The sequence below is a fragment of the Canis aureus genome, chromosome 29 (assembly GCF_053574225.1).
Source record: "Canis aureus isolate CA01 chromosome 29, VMU_Caureus_v.1.0, whole genome shotgun sequence".
Lineage (NCBI taxonomy): Eukaryota > Metazoa > Chordata > Mammalia > Carnivora > Canidae > Canis > Canis aureus.
Genome location: NC_135639.1, coordinates 13,672,434 through 13,696,965, shown reverse-complemented (window position 1 = coordinate 13,696,965; position 24,532 = coordinate 13,672,434). Strand labels below are relative to the sequence as shown.

The following is a 24,532-nucleotide window of genomic DNA, read 5'->3' as shown; positions in this document are numbered from 1 at the left end:
GTAAATTTATTTCTGTATTCTTTGGGGGAACTATAAGGATTTCAATTTTAGTAACTTATTCCATTTCTATTGGGAATAATTCAAAGAATAGAGAACTGACACCAGAAATAGGAAATGCTACAATTGGCAGGGCAGGCATGGGAGTTTCTGTGACATCTTTGGCGAGATAAAGGAGTCCAGGAAAAATAAACCTGCTTTTGCACTGCCCTCCCGTGTCTGCAGGGAGCATGGGCAGATAACACTGCTACAGCTTGGAGTTATCCTATCCAAAGCTAAAGCTTTCAATGGGAGGAATTAAGAAATACAGAAGTTCTCCATGGGTTCAGTTCCTCCACATCTCCATGCAGTTTGAATTTGAAAAAAAAAATTAAGATCTTATATTAAAAAAAGGACCATTTGTAGTTTCTAAAATAAAAGGATGTAGACACAATTAACTGAACTGTGTACAACTTAAATTACTAGAAATGGGAACTGTTCTGTTATTTTCCACTTACCTTTTCCCTGAGTGGTAGAAATGTTCTAGGCTCTCCTTTCCTCAGAGGTTAGAAGCAATATTTAGAAATCTGCTTTGCTTCATTGTAGATATTCTGTATCTAGAGAGTCATTATTTCTCAAGCCACAGAGAGGCTTCCTAGGTTTCAGATTCAATGAGCCAGAGCTGTCCATTCCTGCCCAGAGTTCCATCTCTTGAGTTTTGAGTGATCCCAGCATAAATCACGGAATAACTTGTCCATTTGAGCTGGTTGCATAAATCAGAGGTCCTTGATTTGTTCAATTATTTACCAAGTAGATTCTGAGCCTCTTCTTCCTGCCAGGCATTCTGCTAGGCATGGAAGATGTGACCGTGACCGAGACAAGCATGACCTGGGGCCTTGTGGAATTTCCAATCTAGTAGGTGACACAAACTAATAATTAGGGGCAATTATCACACACTGTGATGTACATTGTGACAGGAGTCACATTAAAAGGGGACCTAGGGATCCCTGGGTGGCGCAGCGGTTTGGCGCCTGCCTTTGGCCCAGGGCGCGATCCTGGAGACCCGGGATCGAATCCCACGTCGGGCTCCCGGTGCATGGAGCCTGCTTCTCCCTCTGCCTGTGTCTCTGCCTCTCTCTCTCTGTGACTATCATAAATAAATAAAAATTTAAAAAAAAATTTATAAAAAAAAAAAAAAAGGGGACCTAAATGGGACTTGGTGGGGGATGGTCAGGGAAGACACAAGGCAGTAATGGCTCAAGTAGGACCTAAAGGAAGAATGAAAACTAATTAGAAAAGAAAAGAATGAGTCAAAGGAAGAATAAAAAAAAAACATATGACGAAACAACAATAATAATAAGTATAGTACTACCAAAACAATCAAGTGGCTGGAGATAAGGTAGACGGGCGGGGGGGGGGGGGGGGGGGGGGGGGGAGTCAGACCACTAAGTATCTTAGGTCATGTTAAAAAGACTTATCCCTGAGAGCAATGGAGAGACTTTGAAGGATTTGGAGGATTTTAATCAAGAGGCTGACAGGATGATTTGTATTTTAGAAAGATAACTTTGGGTATTACATGAAAACACATTAAATGGACCAAGATGAAGCAAGAGAAGCCAGTTCCAAAGGGAGATGATGGCTGTCTTAATTTAGCAAAGTGACAGCAAAGGGAGAAAGAAGGAAAATGATTTGCAATACAGTTATGTCCTGAGAGCTTTCTGCTAGAGCTTTCTGCTAGAAGGCTGCTGTAAGACCCTGGGTTTTCTTTGCTTCAACTTTCTCCATGTTCCTAGGAGTTCACTGGAAAGACCTCCACATCTCCTCCATCATTTGCTTCTCTCTCTGTTCCATTCCTAAATCCACCATCTGAGAAAACCAACACAAGTTACAACATACTGGGACAGAAATCCTCAAGCTTGCCCAAAAATAATGTGCAGAAATAAATACATGTATATCATAATTTCACTTAAGATGACAAATTATTGAGGATAAAGGAGAGTCGCCAAGAGATTTCATCCCTTCAAACACCCAAAATAATTCGGTATCTCTGACTTGAAGTTGGAGTTCCTACCAAAAAAGTCAGTATTAATCACGATTCATAAAATCTGAAGAATGTGTCATTTTGGCAAAGAGACTAGGAGGAAAAAGTGCCTCCTGCTAACTTGTCCAAGATCATAGAGAGCCCTGAGTTTGCATGTTATCTGCTTTAAGGTGAAATTGATTTACAAGTTCTGGGGAGAAAAAATGAGTAGCAAATGGAAAGTAACTACACAGTATCCATTATTATTCGCTTAATATGTAGAAAATTTCATTGGTGTTGTGTATAGTGTTCTCACTAAAGTGTGTGTATTTTAGTGGGAGAAAGTTCTAAGTGCTTTCACTAGTATATTCATCCTTCAGGACCTCTCCTTTTATTTTTTCATACTAGATCTTAAGCTCCTACAGCACAAAAGCCCTCACAACTGAAGAAGGAATGTGCAGTTACAAAGATAAAAATGCCTCTAGGAATAGCTTTCCTTAATTGGCAAAGTAAGTCATGAGTTTCATAACGATTTTCCCCAAGCAGAAAGTATGATAGTATGTCAGCTATTCCCAATAACTGATCAGAAAGAGATGTCAAAGGAATTTTGATTTTAAAGAGTTTGTATTTTGACAGAAGACAATGGCGCTAAGATGGAAAGACTCAGGATAGCACATAATCTCTGACTTTGTCAGGGGTATGTGTGTAGAGAACAAGTCTATCTCAGTACTTAAGGAAAATGGGCTTTTCACTGGCAGGTTTGCCCTGAGGAGAAAGGATAACTAGATATTTGGAGCAATCAGGTATGATGGAGCAATCATGGAAATCTTTAAAATTATGATTTAGATAGACAAAGCTCCACTTTGGAGGAATTATCAGGTGTATCCATTTTGATCACTATCTCTACATGCCTCAAAGGAGGAAAAAAAGAAATTGCAAAAGAACTAAGGTCCAAATCATTTTCTCCCTAAACTTGAAATACTTAAAAAAAAAAACAAAACAAAAAACTGTGCTAACATAATACCAATGCTATAGGAATTTACTTTTAACTAAATAAAAGTTAAAAAAATAAATAAATAAATAAATGTTAATGTTGTATAGAAGTTGTATATGGAAAAGTACAGTTTATAATATAAATCAAAAACCAGAATTTTAAGAGTAAATTTCTAAACATAAAATGGAGCATTAAAAGATATGGGTCAGCCAGGGGCACGTGGGTGGCTTAGGCTGGATAAGTCCCCAACTCTTGATTTTGGCTCAGGTCATGATCTCAGGGTTGTGAGATCAAGTTTGAGGTTCTTCTATGATAAAATGGGAGCAGCTAACAAGGTGTCAAGATAGACTTTAGGGAAGAGAAAAAGAAAGAAGCCTGTCGTCTTGGTTCAGGGATATGAAGAAATGTTTTTAGAAACCAGAAGAAAATAGTTTCATACAAAGGGGAAGTAAGGGGGGGGGGCACCTGGCTGACTCAGTCCAAAGAACATGCAACTCTTGATCTCAGGGTTGTGAGTTCGAGCCCCACATTGGGTGTAGAGATTACTTAAAACTAAAATCTTTTTTCTAAAAAGTGGTACATGGGACCCCTGGGTGACTCACTAGTTGAGCGTCTCCCTTTGGCTCAGGGCATGATCCCAGAGTCCTGGGACCAAGTTCCACATCAGGCTCAGCAGAGGGAGCCTGCTTCTCCTCTGCCTGTGTCTCTGCCTCTCTGTTTGTGTCTCTCATGAATAAATAATTAAAATCTTAAAAAAAAAAAAAAGCGGTACGCAAAGGGAGGAATAAGGGGTGCCTCAATTGTAAATATATATGAATTGAGTCAATAGAAGAAGCTGAGCAGCAGAAAATACAATTGAAACAAGCTGCCCAGGGGTACCTGGCAGGCTCAGGCAGAAGAGTATGTGACTCTTGATCTCGGGGTCATGAGTTTGAGCTCCATGCTGGGTGTAGAGATAATTAAAAAAATAAACTTTAAAAACAAATAAACAGGGCAGCCCGGGTGGCTCAGCGGTTTAGCGCCGCCTTCAGCTCAGGGCGTGATCCTGGAGACCTGAGATTGAGTCCCACGTCGGGCTCCCTGCATGGGGCCTGCTTCTCCCTCTGCCTGTGTCTCTACCTCTCTCTCTGTGTGTCTCTCATGAATAAATAAATAAAATCTTGAAAATGAAATAAAAACAAATAAACAAACAAATGAAACAAGCTGCCCACGTGATGCCATGGCTTGTTCTCCTACAGGACAAGAACCTAGGAGAGCATGCAGGACACCCATCAGAGAGGAAAGCACACTTGTGCCCTGTTTTAACAACCACATTAAGACGCTTGGAGGTTAACATATCCCTGTCCAGAGAACAGAGATGCAGAACTATAGTGAGAAGGAAAAGAGGGAAATCTGGGACCACTCTACTCAGCACACTAGAGAGCTGTTAAAGATTGGCTGATGCATCTGTGTGACAAGGGAGTGAGAGAGTTGTCTCACTATTCAGCCTATTCAGCTGGGACAGAACCAGGCCCATTAATAATATTTGCTGCCCTGTATTCCTTTGTCAATGACTCCATTAACAGCCAGCCCCCCCAAAAAATAAATAAATTAATTAAATAAAAAAATTTTAAAAAATTAAAAAAATTAAAAATAAATAAAAAACAGCCAGCCCAGGGCAGCCCTGGTGGCTCAGCAGTTTAGCACCACCTTCGGCCCAGGGCACGGTCCTGGAGGCCCGGGATCAAGTTTCACATCAGACTCCCTGTATGGAGCCTGCTTCTCCCTCTGCCTGTGTCTCTGCCTCTGTGTGTGTGTGTCTCATGAATAATTAAATAAAATCTTAAAAAACAAAAACAAAAACAAAAAAAACCAGCCAGCCTAGAGAGACTTCCCATGGAAGAAGCTTTCCAAAGCTTGAAGGCTGTAGCTGCTCCTGACTGGATGGACAGAATGACAGGCTCAATGATAGACCCCCTATTCAGAGAATGGCTGATACATTTTTAGGGCCTGGCCCCCAAGGTAGAAGATTCCACTAACTTTGTTGGGAAGTCTATGCAAGAGGCTGTGGTGATTCAGGATTGAAAGATGCCCAGGATAAAGACAGATGGCCCCTAATCTAGTTGGAATCTCTTCAATCTGAGACAAAATGACAATCAAGAATAACAAAACTCTCCAACAGGACCTACCTATGGACAGAGCTCACAACACAAGAGCTCCCACAGAAGAGATTAATGGGATAAACACTGAAGAAATTCAAACCAGGGATCAAGCCATGGGAGTCCCAAGCTGGCAGCTGTCCTGGTTGAAAGGTACCATTGTAACACCAGTTTACACCAGATAGAGCTCCCTCCATCTCTCTACTCCATCAACTAAGGAACTAGGTGGCTACTCAAATGTCTGAGCCTGACCTTGCACCACTATGTCCTGATTTAATAGCCTCTAATGATCAGGGGAGACTATAGGTGAGGCCAAGATCTTTCCATCCCAGGGGGAAGTGAAAGTCTCAGGCTCTGCTGTTAGAACAGTGGGATGGGGAAGAGGATACAGACTTCCATAAAAGTCTGTCTGACTATAAAGTTATGCCCTGTCTTAAATGGTAAGGTTTGTGCACTCCAGTGGCCAGATACAAAAAAACAGTAAATTGGCTGAGAAATGACCATCCAGGTGAGGCTGTTCAGACCACTGCTGTCCACCACTGTTGTTCCCACTGTTGAATATACAGTTGGTGTTGAAACTTTACATGATTGCACAGTGAAATCTCATAAAGTCCAAGAATATTTTCTCAATCGGGAAGAGCCACTTGAAAGGTACCAGTGGAACCAGGGCACAAAAGACCAACAACTGGGCTTCCATGGGGCTTCCCATGATATGTTAAGAAAAGAGAGAGACTTTAAGGAAAAGAAAAAGAAAGCACAGGCTTGGTGAAGGATATAAAGCCAACAACGGTATTGAAAGATGCAGTATCTCAAGACACCAGCCCTGTGTGCCAGTAAAAAGTCTAACAGGAGATAAAGGCTTACACTGGATTATTACTAACTGAATTCACTTGAATACTATGGGTATCCACAAGAATCTACATCCAGACAAAACTAAATAAAACAATGTGGTCAATCAAGCCAATACAGCCCAAGTGGCCAGCATCATTCTTGCATTTCTCATGAGATTAGGCACACCAACCTTACCAACATAACCCAAAAGGCTCAATATACAGGCTTCCATTTATAAGACAAAGAAACCTAAATGGCCTACAAAGATGGTGGCATCCGTTAGTAGCTTACTAAAGATGAGTATTGGCCTGTTCCTGGCATATAGGCTATATTAGGCCTCAAGGACAATCCTGTGGTTACCACTTGTGTCTAACAGCCTTTCACATTTACACTGGCTATGGAAATCCACACTGGCCACACTATAACACTTGAGTCCAAGATCCGCTATGATATGGGAAATAGGGTGCCATGTTGATGTTCCTATGCTATGAGTAAAAAACTGCCACATGGTGACCTATTAAGTCTTGTCTACTGTGGACATCTATAGAGTTTTGCTAGCTTGCCATCTTGTAAAAGGCTCAGGTTCTTTGCTGACATAAAAGTTAATAGAATTGTCTTCAGGACATGTACACACACAGCTTTAGTAAGAGGCACAAAGAAAATGACCCCCGATGGAAGCACAGAAACATAGGAAGAAATAACAAGAACCAGAAGAGCAAAAATAGGTAGCTACATATAAATGAATAGTTCTTTAATAGATATAGGTCTGTTTAATATCTCTCCTTGTGTGTCTTTTGACGGATTGCAGCTTTCAAGGAATTGGTCCATTTCATCTAAGTTATCAAAATGGTGGGCATGAAATTGTTCATAATATTCCTTAAGTATCCTGTTTTGAAGTGTAAAACATGCAACATTAGATTCAGATGTACAACATAATGATTCAAGATTTGTATACACTGTGAAATGATCACGTCTAGTTCCCATCCATCACCATACAAAATGACCAAAACAATTTTTTTCTTGTGATGAAAACTTAAGATTTGCTCTCTTGGCAAATTTTAAATATGCACTACTTAAGTGTTCTTTTAATGTCCTCAGGATCAGTATGAGGGCCCTTCTTTCATTGCTGATATGATGATTTGTATCTGGTTGGTTAACCTGGATAGACATTTATCCATATTAATAACAATCTTTAAAAAAAACAGCTTTTGGTATCACTTATTTTTTCTATTGATTCTGTGTTTAATTTCACTGACTTCTGCTCTAATTTTTGTTATTTCCTTTCTTCTGCTTACGTTGGATTTAATGTACTACTCTTTTTCTGGTTTTCCTAGTAAAATATGACATTACTGGGTTTAGGTCTTTCTTCTTTTTAAAAAAAAATATTTTATTTATTTAATTGACACAAAGGGAGAGAGGGAGCAGGAGCATAGAAAGGGGTAGAGGGAAAGGGGAAAGCAGACTCCCCACTGAGCAGGGAGCCTGATGTGGAGCTGGATCCCAGGACCCTGGGATCATGACCTATGTCAAAGGCAGACGCTTAATTGGTTGAGCCACAGGCACCTCTCTTCTTTTTAATGTATGTATTTACTACTATTAATTTCCCTCAAGGTACTGTTTCCACAGTATCCCACATTTTGATAAATTATATCTTCATTTTCATTTAGTTAAAAATATTTTTAAATTTTCTCTGAGACTTCTTTGACACACATGTTATTTAGAATTGTACTGTTTAATCACCAAATATTTCAAGGATATTCATTATATTATTAACATAGTTTTGCTTACTTAAGGTCTAAATACAAAATTTTAGAAAAACATTTTATTTGATAAAGAAAACAGCATGTTTTAATGCTTTTCAATGTAATTAACATTTGTTTCTGTTTAACAATTATGAATAAAAGTACTTTAAAAAGAATGAAAATTTCCTTTATCAAAGCAAAGTGGAAGTATTAATTCCATAGCTGATTAAAGCAGAATATAAGGCATTGACTAAATCTTAATATTGATATTGATTGGCATAAAAGTTACTTTTCTATTTACACTTTCCAACTTCTCTATTTCCTTTAAAGACATTTTCAGTAGGCCAGAAGGTTAGAAATAAGAAGGAAAATATCAATATGTCCATTTCAGAAAGAAACTGAAATTATAGCTTGAAGGAAAGAAAGAGCTGAGTCATTCCCAGGAGAATGATGAACTGGAAGCTTTCAGAGATGCAATTTCCTCCCCTCTAATTTGTCAATTTCATGGTCATCCATTAAGAAGTCAAAATGTCTGTGCTCAGCAAGTCCTCCAATACAGGTGTGCAGATGGTAGCACCTGTAATGTGGAGGTTGTTTGCTTTGCAAGAATTTTGTCCTTGGCATTGCTGCTTGTGCCTCTGGAAAGACTCTTTGATCAAATTCATGCAGGTGCTGGCTTGCATTAAGTCTGTCACTAAAACACAGATGCCTCAGGTCTACTTTTAGGCATATTTCCTAGACCACACACACATCAAGGACCTAATTTAGGAGCACTTTCTTCAGTGAGATATACAAAAGTAGTTCTCAATAGACCATGAACTCTTCCATATAAGTACCATGTCCTATTCCTCTCTGTATTCTGATGGCCTGGCACATTATTAAAGAACCCTGGTGGTAAAGGTAAAATGAAGTCCTATATCTGGTACATAAATAGAGCTTCACAGACCCACCAACCCAGGTAAGCCCAGTGTCTGATTTAGGAGTAGGTGGGTCAAAGACCTGAGCTCTAGTCTTGTCTCTGACTTACTGTGTGACCTTTAAGCAAGCCATCCAAACTCTCTAGATCTCATTTATACCATCTTTGGATTGAGATAGTTGGGCCTAATCTTCATCTTAGTGTCCCCATACATCCTCTTTCAGCTCTCAGATTCTAGGACCCAATAAGTTGAAACCTACTAATTTCATCAGGTCCCATTAACTGATCAGTCTACAAATATGGAAAAGTACCTTAGTAGGTACTGTATTAGGCACTGTGGGATAACACTTAAGGTTGGACATACTCCTGTATCCAAAGAGTTCAGAGCCCCAAAATTTACAGGGAAATACAAAGGATCTAAAATAGCCAATACAGTTTTGAAAAATTACAAAGCGTGAAACTATGTTACCTGACTTCAAGACTTATACAAAGCTATAGCTATGTAATCTAAGCTATAGCTATTGGCTTAAGGACAGACATATATAGACTAAAGGAATAGAAGAGAGTCCAGAAAAAAGACCATATATATGTCCATTGATTTTCAACAAAGATTTTCAAGAAAGAATTATCAAAGAAGATCATTTAATGGGTAAAAGACAGTCTTTTGAAGAAATATTGCTAGAACAATTAGATAATCATAATCATTCAGGAGTACCTCAATCCTTAGTTCCTACCATTTAACAAAATTCATTAAAAATGGGTAACAGACCTAAATTTAAGAGCTAAATTTATAAAACTTCTAAAAGAAAAAAATACATAATGTTTGTGATCTTAAGATGGGAAATCTTAGAACATAAAAAGCACAAACCAAAAAAGAAAAAAATTGACAAATCTGACTTCATAAAAATTAAAAATGGTTCTGGAATGCCTGGCTGGCTCACTTGGAAAGGCATGCCACTCTTGATCATGAGTTTGAGCCCCATGCTGGGTGTAGAGATTACTTTAAAAATAAATACTAAAAAAGTTAAAAGTAGTTCTTCAAATGATACCACTAAGAAAATGAGAATGATTCTAGGAAGATAGAGAATTAGGAAACACCAGGAATCTGTCTCCATGTCTAGACAACAATCATGCTGGTGGAATCTATCTGATATAACTGTTTTGGAAACCTGGCGTCTATTGAAAGCTTGAAAATTTCAGCAAAAAGATTGGTGGTAAATTGGGTTAATGTCAGTCAACCTCAGCTCTTAGCACAATAGTAGCTACTCATCTCCCATCCCAGTCACATGGCAGGCAGCACTGCCCCAGGAGCAACCTACACACAGGCTGACCCTCAGCACATAGACAATGATCATGTTGGATTTATTCTTGCAATGCAGATATGGCTCAACACATAAAAATCAATCAATGTAAACAGCACATTAACAGAATGAAGGAAGAAAAATATGATCATCCCAACTGACGTAGAAAAAGCATTTGACAAAATTCAACACCGTCTCATGATAAAAACAATTTAAAAACTAGGAATAGAAGGAAATTACCTCAACATAATAAAAGCCATATATGAAATACCCACAGCAAACATACTCAAAGGTAAAAGACCACTTTTTCTAAGATCAGAACAAGGCAAGGATGTCCACTTTCATCACTTCTAGTCAACACAGTACTGGGACTTCTAACCATAGCAATTAGGCAAGAAAAAAATAAAAGACATTCAAATAAGAAAGGAAGAATTAAAATCATCACTGTTTGATATGATGTTACATGTAAAAAATTCTGAAGATTTCACAAAAAAAGTTTAAATGAATTTGGCAAGATATAAAATCAACACATTAGCATCAATTGCCTCTCTACACACTAACAATGAACGATCTGAAAAGGAAATAACAAAACAATTCCATTTATAACAGTATCAAAAGGATAAAATATTTAAAATTTAATCAAGGAGGTTACATTGAAGATACAAAACATTGCTGAAAGAAATTACACAAGACATATAAAAATGGAAACACAGCCCATTTTCATGACTGCAAGATTTAATATTGTTAAAACAGCAATACTATCCAAAGCAATCTACAGATTCAGTGCAATCCTACCAAAATCCCAATGACTTTTTTGGAAAATAGAAAAATCATCATGAAATTCATATGGAATCTCAGTGACTCAAATAGCCAAAACAATCTTGACCAAGAGCAATAAAACCAGAGGACTCACACTTTCTGATATTTCAAAATTTACTACAAATCACAGTGATCAAAACAGTGTGGTACTGGCATAAAGCCAGACATGTAGACCAACGGAATACAATAGGAAGCCCAGAAATAAATTCTTGCCTATGTTGTCAAATGATTTTTGACAAGGGTGCCAAAACCATTCAATGGAAAGGGCAATCTTTCTTACAAATGATGCTGGGAAAACTGGATATCCACATGCACGGGAGTAAAACTGAACTCTTACCTAATATTATATACAAAAATTAATTCAAAATGGATCAAGGACTATATGTAAGACCCGAAACTACAAAACTCAAGGAAAAAAACATGTAACAAAAGCTTCATAACAAATTTGATAATGATTTTTTTGGATATAATACCAAAGGCACAGGTAACAAAAGAAAAATAGACAAATTAGACTTCATGAAAATTTTAAAATTTTCTGCATGAAAAAACTATCAACAGTATAAAAAGGCAACCCACAGAACATAAGAAAATATTTGTGAATCATGTATTTGATAAGGAATTCATATCCAGAATACATAGAGGATACACAAACTCAACAACAACAAAAGACAAAGCAAGCAACTGAATTCCAGGATGGCTAAGGGACTTGGAAAGACATTTCTCCAAAGAAGATATACAAATAGCTAGTAAGCACATGAAAAGATGCTCCACATCACTAATCATTAAGTCAATATAAATCAAAACTACAGCGAAATACCACCCCACACGCATTAGGATGGTTACTATAAAAAAAAAAAAAAAAAAAAAAACAACAACAACAACCAGGAAACCATAAGTACAAAGATGTGAAGAAACTGGAACCCTTGTGCACTGTTAATGGGAATGTAAGTGGTATATTTACAAAATGTCCATTACAAATGGAAATAATACAGGTAGTTCCTCAAAAATTTAAAAGTAGAATTACCATATGATTCAGCAATTCCAATTCTGGATGAATACCCAAAAGAATTGAAAGCAGGGTCTCGAAGAGATCCTTTTACACTCCATGTAAACTCCATGTTTGTAGTTGTGGTATTCACAATAACCGAAAGGTAGAAGCAATCCAATGCCTATCGAGGGATGAATAGATAAACGGAATGTGGTACACACACACAATGCAATATTATTCAGGAAGGAAACTCTGACACCTGCTACAACATGGATGAATCCTGAGGACATTATGCTAGGTGAAATATACCAGTCACAAAAAGACAAATATTTTGTGATTCCACTTATGTGCAATACCTGGAGTAGTCAAATTCATTGAGATGGAAAGCAGAATGGTAGGTGCCAGTGGCTAGGAGGAGAAGAGAATGAGGACTTGTTTAATGGGCATGGAGTTTCAGTTGGGCAAGATGAAAAAGTTCTGGAGATTGGCTGTACAACCATAGGAATATACTTAGTGCTGCTGAATTGTACACTTAAAAATAGTTAAGGCGGGGGGAGGGGTTACTCCGCTGTCTCAGTCAGTGGAGCACACAACTCGAGCTCAAGGTTGTGGGCTTAAGCCCCATGTTGGATGTAGAGATTACCTAAAAATAATAAAAATCTTAAAAAATAAATAGTTAAGGTGATAAATTTTATATTTTGTGTATTTGACTATAATAAAAAATAAAATAAAAATGATTACTACTGAATAGGCTCAAATAGGAATTAAGAATTCAGAAGGGCTGGGGCACCTGGGTGGCTCAGTGGTTGAGCATCTGCCTTTGGCTCAGGTCATGATCCTGGGGTTCTGGGGTTGAGTACTGCATCGGGCTCCCTGCAGAGCCTGCTTCTCCCTCTGCCTGTCTCTGCCTCTCTCTCTCTCATGAATAAATAAATAAAATCTAAAAAAAAAAAAAAAAAAGTTTTTGACTTTGTTAAAGATTAGCACAGGGTGGTTTGGAATCACTATTTAGAATCTGCGTTTCCCTTTCAAACTATAGTATATGCAGCAGTATGGAATTCTCTACAAGATAAAATTGAAAGAACTGAATCACCTTCTTAATTTCTCTCACTGACTTCTGTTTCCAAATAGCAGATGATGTCATGCTGGAAAATTCCACCATTTCTCTTAGTTAAATCCTGCCTTCTTCCGATTGGAAACTCTCTGGGACTAGTTCACATGTCAATGTTAACATTGATTGAGCCCTTCCGTTGTTCCAAGCACTTTACATCTGTTCCATCACTTAATCCTGAAGTATCCTGGATGAGGTTACAATGCTCTTACTATATAAGCATTTAATTTTATAGATGATGATGCTGAGATACAGGTTAAATAGTATCTCCTGGTCGGTAAGGAAAGCTCTGGAAACCCATGTTTAACTTTCCCTCAAATAATTGACAAGGTCTTTCCCTACAGATGACCTTTCCCTTCAGAACAAAAGCTAAACAAATGAAATAAGAGCTGCCATTCTTGGGGCACTGGATGGCTCAGTGGTTGAGCATCTGCCTTTGGCTCGATTGTGATCCCTGGGTCCTAGGATCGAGTCCTACATTGGGCTCCCCACAGGGAACTTGCTTCTCCCTCTGCCTATGTCTCTGCTACTCTCTCTGTGTCTCTCATGAATAAGTAAATAAAATTTTTTTTAAAAAACTGCAAAACTTTATCCCCTTTGGGAGCAAATTAAACAAAAGCAAAGGGGGAAGAAGAGGATGTTTTTCAGGTCCATCTGGCTGCACCCAATGCAGAAGGACCTGCCCATGGTGAGGCAACAGTACCCAGGTGGTGTAGGTCATGGACAGAGAAGCTGCCTGCACACAGCTTACATTCTGGAACAAATGAAGGTGAGCAAATAGCAGGTTGTGGAGAAGCCTGGACTTATTTCCTACTGTCTCACTGTCTTTAGAGAAGGGACTTTTAAAAAAAGTCAGTGGAGAAGCACATAAGAGAGGGTCTGCAGTTAAAGGGTTTGAAAGAAAAGAGGATGGATTCATGCATAATACCTTAACCTCACAGATATGAAATGCCTAGGGGAAGAACCGTTCCACCAGGGTCCCCTAGGACCCACACGTGAAGAATCTAGCAGAGCCTAAATTCCTCAGTGACTCTGAGACCTTCACAATGAACCCAATAGCAGCAAACATCGGTGTCTACTGTGTTCCAGCCTCTGTGTGATGTGCATTAAAAGGGATAACGTGGGGATCCCTGGGTGGCTCAGCGGGTTAGCCTTGGGCCCAGGGTGTGATCCTGGGGTTCCGGGATCGAGTCCCACATCGGGCTCCCTGCATGGGGCCTGCTTCTCCCTCTGCCTGTGTCTCTGCCTCTCTCTCTCTCTCTCTCTCTCTCTCTCTCTCTCTCTGTCTCACATGAATAAATAAATAAAATCTTTTTTAAAAAATGGGATCACGTGCGGTAAAGGGCAGCGGGCACGGTGCGTGGCACGGGGCCCTCCATCAGCGTCCATCGTAGTCATTACGCCTATTATTAGGAACGTTACCGTCACCAGCTCCCTTATGCCTCACCCCGACACCACGTTCCCCGGGGGAACTCAGCGCAGACGGGTTAGGTAACAAGCCCAGGTGTACACAACCAGAACACGGAAGGGACACGGCCCGGAGGGACAGAGCCTAGGGCACCGAGGGCGCTGCTGTCCGAGTAACGGCGGCCACCGTTGACAGCTGCTAGGACATCCTGTGGTGAGCCCTTCACCATGGTCTGGAACCCTCATACCGACCCTGCAAGGCATCCTCACCTCTTTTAAATATGAAGAAATTGAGGCTCGGGAAGGTCACATCCGAAATCTCACAGCTAGTAACAGAGGCCGGATCCAAGCTCTGACTTACCTGACCCCCCAAGGCCATGCACTTTTCAGGGACAGTGGGCTCTCAGGTCATACATTGGGCTGTAGCACATCCCCCGGAGAGCGCCGTGGACACTGTATTGCACCCCCACATACCGGGCATCCACTGCAGGGATTACACTTCGCAGGGGGGGTGGGGTGTGAGGAAGGCATGCAGGGACCCAGATCCCCGGCGACATAATTTTCCATGCATGACTCCAAGTGCAAAACCGAATGCTTCCTGTCGAGGGTAGTTGCAGGTGCACAAACCTGCATAATAACCTATGCAGGTGACAAACCTGCATAATAAAAGGTTCAGGGGAACACACGGGGCTTTTCTGGAAAAATGATTTTGGGGAGGCTAAGTGTTCACAGAGATTACTTTTGGGAATCAGGTCTGACACACTTGAACTCCATGTGGAACCCAAGATGCGTGGGCTTCCCTGTGGCAAGAGCTTCGCAGGCAGGAAACAACTCATGGAGTAGTTCTTCTCCAGGGAGTATCTCTGTTCCACTGCTGCTACTCCGAGGCATTACATTGCTCACATTTAAAAACATAAAACTAGGGATCCCTGGGTGGCACAGCGGTTTGGCGCCTGCCTTTGGCCCAGGGCGCGATCCTGGAGACCCGGGATCGAATCCCACATCAGGGTCCCGGTGCATGGAGCCTGCTTCTCCCTCTGCCTGTGTCTCTGCCTCTCTCTCTCTCTCTGTGTGACTATCATAAATAAATTTAAAAAATTAAAAAAAAATAAAACAAAATACAAAAAAACAAAGGACTTCCCAGAAAAGCCCTAGAAAACATGAAAAGCAGCAAAAACTACAGAATCTGCCTTGTTTTGGTGTCACAGATGTTGCTGCACAGTGCAAACTGTGTGATAGTGTCTGCTGGCTGCAGTCACAAGAAACACACTTGGCTTTGGACCCATGTATCATCAGCACTGTGGGAAGCTACAGGTCTTACCTTGCCAAAAAAAAAAAAAAAAGTTTAATTTCCATTCAATCTGTTCCTTCTTCCTAGGGATTCACCTTCCCCAGGTATCCCCTCCTCCAGAAAAAAATTTTTAAAAAATCTTTAAAACCATTTCGTCAATAAAAATAAGGTTTGGAGTTTCACAGGGGTAACCGTGTCACTTTGTGCTCCTTGACTATAACCGGGTGTTTCTTTCGAGCGCTTGGGTCAGTTGTCTGACTTGCAAGGCTCCGCCGGCGCCCCCAAAGTATTTGTCCCAATTATTGCTTGACGCACTCACAAGAAGCTTCCCAGAAGGCACGCAAACTTTCGTAATCGTTTCCCTGGTTTGATCTCAGAAAGAAACGTAAATATATATTATCATTAAGTGAGTTGTGATGTGAATTACCGAAAAATGCTATTAATGCTGATAAGGATTATTCCAGAGGTAATAAAGATTAAAGCTGTCAAAATTAATTAAGCACATACTCATTAAATCCAAGGTAGCTTCTGTTTCTTTATTGCACAAATACAATTAACACTTAATCTGAATCTCGATAAGTTACATAATCATGTGACTCAAAATAAAGGGAGGATACAACCTTGGCCTTCTCCGTTTTACATGGGAAAACATTAATGACGCTGACATCGGAGACAATTAGACAGTGTCAGCCAATTGTTTTTAGCCAGCTTTCTCTCACATCTGTGGTGTCTACAAGCAAGAAGGCTCATTGTTTCCACGGGCCTCCTTCGGGCCTTGGCTTTTTGTGTAAACCGTCAATCTTTTGGCGAATATCAAAGCCGTGAGGAAATTAGAACAGACCAGCTCTGCTGCCCCACACTAAAGCTTAGCAGGGTGCATCCACTATGCTACTAATTAGGCAGTGACCAACAAAATAACCTGTCAATGTCCGCTAGCCATTTCCCACACACCTGCATTTCATACCCTAATAAGCATACAGCAAGAGAGAAAAAGGGATAACTGCTCAAGTGTGAAAAATGAACAAAATATAACAATGTTTCCATCCCCACCTATACTTCTGGCAATTACCATTTAACATTAGGGGGACTCAACATGTCTGAAGACTCACAATACAGTATCTGAAACTAACACCCAGGGGGGAAGCCACACATTGAGACTGTATTAAGGTTTGCTTCGAAAATATCACACTAAGAGGAGTCTAGAGTTATGCATAAAACCCAGGAAACTGAAAATGACCATAATTTAGATTAGGGGCCCGGAGGCTGACTTTTTAAAAAACATTTTCCATTCAAGCCATTGAAAGAGAAACGCATACTATTCTCTTCGTCGTTTGCTTCTGGGAAACAAAAATACATCACGGGGCAGGAAACACAGTATCAGGTACTCACAGTCGCCCCTATACTTTGCGCCTGGACTCAGCACATGTGTGATCACCGTCGTTCTTTGGACCTACCACACGTTAATTAATTTCTTCCTCGGGTTTCTCTTCCCTCCCCCATGGGTTCCTACTGTAAATTCTGAATGCAGCGTTTTATTTTCGAGTATTTTCACTCACTGATAAGGAAGCTGGAGAGGCTTGGATTGAAAACACTCCTACTTTGCCCTGGAGCTTTCACATGGATCTGAAAACTCTCATCACCCAAGTGTAGGAGCAGGTTCCATTACAACTTTGACAACATTATTCTTAATAGATTCCAACTGGATCTCAATCTAAGACTCTTGTTAATTACCCAGCTCACAAAATCTCTTTACCTCTAACATAATCGATTCAAAATTATGTACCGCCTCCTACAAAAAGTTTCAAGGTAAAAAATAAGTGTAAGGATCCAATGATTGTGATTTAAAAATGAAAACAAAAATTATGGTAACTGGGTGGCGGGCATTAAGGAGGGCACGCGATGTGGTGAGCACTGGGTGTTATCCTTTTTTACTGAAATGGAATTTCAGTAAAAATAAATGAATGACACAAAAATAACTAGGCCCCTCTCAAACCGAAGGGTTAAGGGGAAAAAAAAAAAAAAAACACAACAAACTTTGCACAATGCCTCTCTCTACTTTATTTTGCCCTAAACAAAGATTTTGTGGTCCAGGTATCCATACGATAGATTTCTTATGAAAAGGCTACTGGCTTTTAAGACCATATATCCTTTGGAGCAGCTCCTTTTTGTGCCTCGGGATCCAGCTGAACTTTTTTTAAACAGAGAACAAGAGACATGTAAAGACAAAATTGCTATGTGAAGAAACATCTCTTCATCTCAATATGTGCCCAGGGAACAGGCTATACTGAGAGACCATCCTCGATAGAATCACATACAATATAGACCAACATTCAAATGGCATTTGTTAGATACTTCTGAACACTACTTTTCTTTTCATGAGACTTTATCCAAAAACAGCATTTTCAATTATAAATAAAAACTTTCCCCACCTCTTCCTACTTGAACTCAAGTACAGAAGGCTCCTATTTAAAATGCAGCTCTGGAGCAGCCACCAGGCTGCCTGTTCAGCTGCCAGTGGCTTTTGTGTACAAAGATGTTAATTGGTCCTAATCCCCTCCTAGAAGCTGTTTTGGTAGCCTGACCTGGCACCCTGAAGAAGGACACCTTGGTGTGAAAAACGAAAGGGTCCATTGAGGAGGGAGTGAAAGGCAGCCAAGCATTCCAACACATTTTAATTTCGGGAATTAAAAAAGGGGAACATCATCGTGGAGATCCTAGAGAAATCTTACAAAGCTTAAATAACAGTGAAGCAAGTCCTACAAACACCCAAGCTACACACACACACACACACACACACACACACACACATAAGGGAGAGAAGGAAGCCCCAGAGTGTGGGCAAAGAGAAATTCAGAGTCGCAAATTCTCCATTTGATTGCTTCAGCTCATAAACCAGTTCTCTGAATCTCAAAGTTTGCGTTTGAGGAGCTGAGACACATTTTTCTTCCATCCTCCTTCACCAAACTGATGCGATTGTGAGTCTCACTGCTACCCTGTTCAATCCCCCAGAGATTCCGCTAGACCATGTGGTCTTATTTGGTTCAAGTGTAGGATCTACCTCAATAACTAGATTTAAAGTTGAATTACAACTCAGTTTCTGGAGGAAAAAGTGCAGATAAAAGGAATACTAATTCTTATGGGAAACTTTAAATTCACTCTACTACATGTCAAATAATCTTTTCTCAACACACTGTAAAACACTATCTGTATTATGTACCACTTTAGAGAACATACATTTACAGCCTGGGTGGCAAATTATGCTAATGGCATGCATGATCTACAACTGTGGGGTTTTGAATTTTTTTGACAGAGTTCACAGATCAACTTCATGGGTCAAAGGAGTTTGCCTTTCATCTGATAAAAGCAGAAAGATATGAAGGTTATGGATTACTAAAATTGCACCAAAATGCCAAATTTTTAGCCACGACCTAGCTTATTTTTAATCTCCCACACTGTTTTTTGAAGATTCTGTTTTTCTCCATGAGCACATCAGACAACATAAGAGCAAAGTGAGGGAGAGGAATGCCTCTAGTGAGGATGTTTGCAAGGTGCATCATGTAAAATGGAATTAGAATATCCTCAAAGAAACTGAAGAGGCACAGAAAGGGAAGGGCAAATTTTTTTTCTGGCAGTGGATGATCATCCCAGGAGCAGAAAGCAGCATTCTGGTGTGCTTCCAAAGGTCTGAAATTTGAGATGATCTAGCCTATGTAATGAGAAATTCCAATCATCAAAATGAAGTTTATATAATATAATCATATACTAAAGACAATCCTTAAAGTAACAGTAGCCCTGTTTTGGTCATAAACATCTTTCTCACAAACCATTTGACTCTTCCCACTACATCCATCTTCTTGAAATGTTTGCCAACTGATTTAACCATGGACCACACCAAAGTCCACTGTGACTATGACTCTCACACCAAGATCATGATGTGGCCCGTACAAGTCACTCTCTCAAATGATTCCTTTGTCACTTAGCAAATAAGGAGAAAGAATGTAGGACTTGAAAAGATACTCATTTTCAAACTTGGTATCTATGTTCTTGAATCTCCTCCAGATGCTGCTGGGACAATTAATGCTCCATCACACAGGCCAACTTCTTAGAGACAGACCAACCCTGAAGGTGACATAGAGAGTGGCTGCCTCCTTTATTTTTAAAAGACTTAAAATTAAAAAGACCTTATCAGTACCTAGTACAGAAAAGAATTCAAATAGTATAAATAAAAAGTGCAATGTCTCTTCCAATATAAAATCTCATTTAAAACTTATTTTCATGGAGTCCCACCATCTGCCAATATCACTTCTTTTTTTTTTTTTTTTTTGGCTCAGGATATTTAGGCCAGAACTTAAGTAACTTACCTATGTTGGCAAAGTCATTAAATAGCAGAGTTAAAATTGGAGTCATGTCTGATTCCAAAGCTCACTTTCTTTTTGTCACACCACAATGTCTCCCCAGATTATTTTAAAATCTTACTGTGTAATCAGGTAAAAATAAAGGATAAAGATGCTAGTCTTTTCAAGCATTTGGTACTACCATAATCATAGGGTAGGGACTCAATAAATAACTGTTGAATTAAAAATTGACCATTTCCTTTCTCTTTTATTCGAAAGCCCACGTTAGAGTCCTAATTCCTTCCCATGCTAAGCTGGGTGGCTCTAGACAATTTATTTCACCTCTATGAGCCTCTAAAGTGAATAAATAATTGCCTATCAGACTGTTATAAAGAGTAAATACATGTAAAGCATCTGGTGCACACTAGATCAGGGCCTGGGAAACAATGACCAGCAGTCCAAAGCACCTGTTTCCATAACTAAAGATTTATTGGAACAGTGCCATACTCATTCATGTATGTACCATCTATGGTTGCTTTCAGGCTAGAACTGCTGACTTAAGTCTAAAAGAGACTGCATACCCCACAATGCCTTAAATATTTACTATCCAGCTTTAACAGTAAAAGTTTGTCCGATCTCAAAGTAGATGATAAGTGTAAGTTCCCTTAACCTTTCTTCCCTTTACTGAGCACAGTCACTTCAAGTTGAGAGAACTGCATTTTAAAATTTTTTTTTAAGATATCATACTGTCACCACCTACCCCTACATTTCCAGCATGCATATGATAGAACTTGCATAGAATTCATATCAGTGGCAATAGTCACAAAAATAGTTGGGGACAACTCAAAAGCACAGGCTGAAGGCTTGGAGTATGCTCAGCAACAGGGTATGGGATTCGATTTGGCTACCACCCATTTAGCTAAAATATTTCTTCCAGGTTTTGGAAGAGCTACTTAGAGAAATGATATCTACACTGAAATCTAGAGATTATGAGTGAAGGAGGCAAAAAGTGAGGGCAAAAGCATTTGAGGAAGTGGAAACAGTTTAGGCAAGGATTCTGAGGTTGGACAAATCTTATGAAACAGGGTGGCTGGAGCATAATGAATAACATAAAGAAATGAGGCTGGGGAGGTAGTCAGGATGGAGGCAAACATACCACGGTAGACCTTTTAGGCCTCAGGAAAGATGTTGGGCTTTAGGCTAAGATCTAAGTGGATTGAGAAATAATGACACAATCCAATTATAATCTTATAATGTAAGATCACTTTGCTGCATGATGGTTACATGCATAGCTGGAGAGGAGTTGAAGCAGGGAGCGCCTATGACTTGAGAAAATGCTAAAAATCTAGGTCTCCTAATTCCATTAATTTCCTTTCTACTACAGTGGGCTGGTCTGAAGAAAGCTTCTCATGTAACATTGCATCTAGTCTCCTCCAAGCTTTTTTTTACACAAGTAGGGGGAGGGTCCCAGGGAGAGAGACAAGCAGGCTCCCTGATGAGCAGGGAGCCCCTACCTGGGGCTCAATCTCAGAACCCCAGAATCATTACCTGAGCTGAAGACTAAGGCTTAATGGACTGAGCCACCCAGGCATCCCTCCTCCAAGCCTTGATTAGTTCATCTGAAAGGAGCACTGAGGACTGGCAGCCACATGAACCAGTAATCTGGGTGTGAACATTTAAAGGACAGGGTAATAGGGCACCTGGGTGGCTCAGTGGTTGAGCGTCTGCTTTCAACTCAGGTCATGATCCCAGGTCCTGGGATCAAGTCCCACATCGGGCTCCCTGCAGGGAGCCTGCTTCTCCCTCTGCCTATGTCTCTGCCTCTCTCTGTGTGTGTCTCTCATGAATGAATAAATAAAATCTTTAAAAGTAAAAATTTAGGGATCCCTGGGTGGCGCAGCGGTTTGGCGCCTGCCTTTGGCCCAGGGCGCGATCCTGGAGACCCGGGATCGAATCCCACATCAGGCTCCCGGTGCATGGAGCCTGCTTCTCCCTCTGCCTATGTCTCTGCCTCTCTCTCTCTGTCTCTCTGTGACTATCATAAATAAACAAAAATTTAAAAAAATTTAAAAATAAAATAAAATAAAATAAAAGTAAAAATTTAAAAAAAATAAAGGACAAGGTGATAGACAAGAGGTCTTCTATCATAAGCCTCAAGATATGAGCCAAATTGTAGAAATACAGTTGAGCAGGAGAATGAAAAGCCAGAACCTGGGCTTAAGAAGCCAAAACATGATTGCATCTAGGTCAATAAAGTTGCCAATTCTTAATTCAAGAACCAAGTGAAGAATTTTCAAGGGGCAGAGACAGCAAAGTTAGTCTCTATGGTCCCAAGAGGACAGAACAGGGGCCAATGGGTGAAATTAAAGAACAGGGTGGAAGGACAAAAGAAAACTAGTGGGGGAGATACATTTCTATCTCACAATGAGGCAGAACTTTCTTATACAAAGTTGCCCAAAGAGAGAACACCCTGGGCCTGACAGGTTGATTCAAATCACTTACTCCGCTGTACTCCAGACACCAGCCTAAGCACCAGATTAAGGTCCCTATCACTCCCTGAATGCTTTTGGACCACTTGGCTGAATTCAGTGACTAGGAAAGTCCCTTCCAATATGAGATTGAACGGTTGCCACAAAACCTGAAGATGTCCATGGGTCAAAGTACGCCTTTCTTCTACTCCCAGCTTTACAAAACTCAACTGTTTTTACATGACAGAAGACCTCCTGGGACACCTGGGTGGCTCAGTAGGTTAAGTGTCTGCCTTTGGCTTAGGTCATGATCCCAGAGTCCTGGGATCAAGTCCCACATCTGGATCTCTGCTCAGTGGGAGTCTGCTTCTCCCTTTCCTTCTGTCCCTCCCCACCATCTCGCTCTCTCTCAAATAAATAAATAATTATTTTAAAAAAGAAGACCTCAAGAGAGTTAAGTCTTTTCCTTTATTCACTGTGAAAACCTATTTTATTTTTTTTTTTTTTTTTTTTTTTTTTTTTTTTTTTTGAAAACCTATTTTAAAAAATGACCTATCTCTGTGGCACGACCAGGAGGCTGAATTTCCCATCTTCAGGTGCAGAACAGGCACTGCTGTCACCTAAGGGATGACCTGCTGTATGCACTAATCAGGGCACCCAGTGTGACAAAGGAACACCCCAAGGGCTTCCATTTAAGGACAGTAATACAGCTGTCCTTTTAGATTCCACTAAACCAAACCTCAGATACCGAGGCATTTAAAAATATTTTATTCAGCCTTAGGCAGAGACCAAGCTTAATTCTTTATCAGGCTCTTCGAAGGCTTAGACATTACTACTCAACTCTTAACACACTAAAATTAATTCAGTCAAAATGTTCCGGGAGTTATTTTGCTCTCAGTTCAAATACCTGAGGAAAAGGGGCTGCCGGTGAAAAGCCCTGCATTGTTAGAAAATCCAAACCACGACATGCTTCCTGGGATCTGAAAATTAGCGGGAGCTCACCCTCCAGCTTCCTGTCCTAGTGTTTTCTTGCTTTTTTTCCCCCCTCAAACAAGTGGATCTAGTTACATTTGTTTCACCTCTCAGATATTTTGGCAATTTTCTTTTTTGAACAGAAGAATTCAGTTCCTTTCTTAAGAGTCCAAGCAGGAAAGGGTGGTGAAAAAGTTCACTGAAAAAACTAACACTGCTGGTCCCATAATTACCCAAGGAATAGAAAGCTCTATTCTCTCCGCGATGAAAAAGGGGAATTACACATGTAACTTCCATTAACATTAATGGGACTTACCTACATAAATCCTCTAAGCATCAATGGGAAGAATGGACCCGGCGTAACTATCGGCCTGGCACCTTTACTCCCTCGGTCATTTCTATTACTTGGTTAAAAGGCAAAGAGCCGAACACGCTGCAAACTAGAGCCAGGTGAAGCTCTAGGCCGCTGATTTGTTGTCACCTGCCTCTTCAGGGCCATGGGGGTGGAAGGATTATAAAAACTGAGGCCTTTCTTTCTTTATTTTTTCCCCTTCTTCATATTTTACCTGCTGGAAACAGAGCCTAATAAACCGCACAGGTCTCTTGATATGAATTTGTCCTCAGTGGCTGTGGGTTTGAGAGCTCCTGGTCCTGCCCTGGAATGCAGAACCGATCCCGAGAAACCATTCTTAGCTAGATATATTGCTGAGGGACAGCCTGAGGGAGGAAGACACTTGTACACTAATAATTAAGACACGAAGCAGAAAGTGTAGGGTATTGCTAGTACGAGTACAAAGCAAAAATGCTGAGAGAGAAAAAGAATCCCTATTGGGGGGTGCCTGGGTGGCTTAATGGCTAAGTGTCTGCCTTCAGGTCAGGTCATGATCCCAGGGTCCTGGGATCGAGTCCCACATCTGGCTCCTGCTCCTCTTTCTCACTCTGCCTCTCTCTCTCTCTCCCTCAAATAAATAAATAAAATCTTAAAGAATTAAAAAAAAAAAAGGAATCCTTACTTGGAGGATGAAGGAAAAATGTATCAAAGAGGTGGCATTGGAACTGAGCCTTGAAGGCCAAGTGAAGTAATCATGAATATGATCTTAGGACCAGAGATAAATAAAGAAAAAACTTCAAGAACAAAGGAGGAGGCATAAAATAATGGGAAAGACAGGGGATTCAGTGCCAGATAAACCTGGGTTTGCCTCCTGGTCTGACAAGCTGCGTGAC

General features: G+C 40.2%; 1 long non-coding RNA gene across 2 annotated transcripts in view; it reads right to left on the bottom strand.

The window, feature by feature from the left end:
• Positions 1–24,532, bottom strand: part of LOC144300785 (uncharacterized) — a 33,909-nt gene that overhangs the window by 326 nt on the left and 9,051 nt on the right. The window contains exons 1-2 of one of the 2 annotated variants that reach the window (XR_013367563.1): positions 1,182–1,246; positions 495–973 (exon numbers count right to left, since the gene is read on the bottom strand). This is a non-coding gene — a long non-coding RNA (uncharacterized LOC144300785). Of the gene's footprint in view, positions 1–494; positions 974–1,181; positions 1,247–24,532 lie in introns of those variants that run through there. The other variant, XR_013367564.1, reaches the window with a different exon arrangement.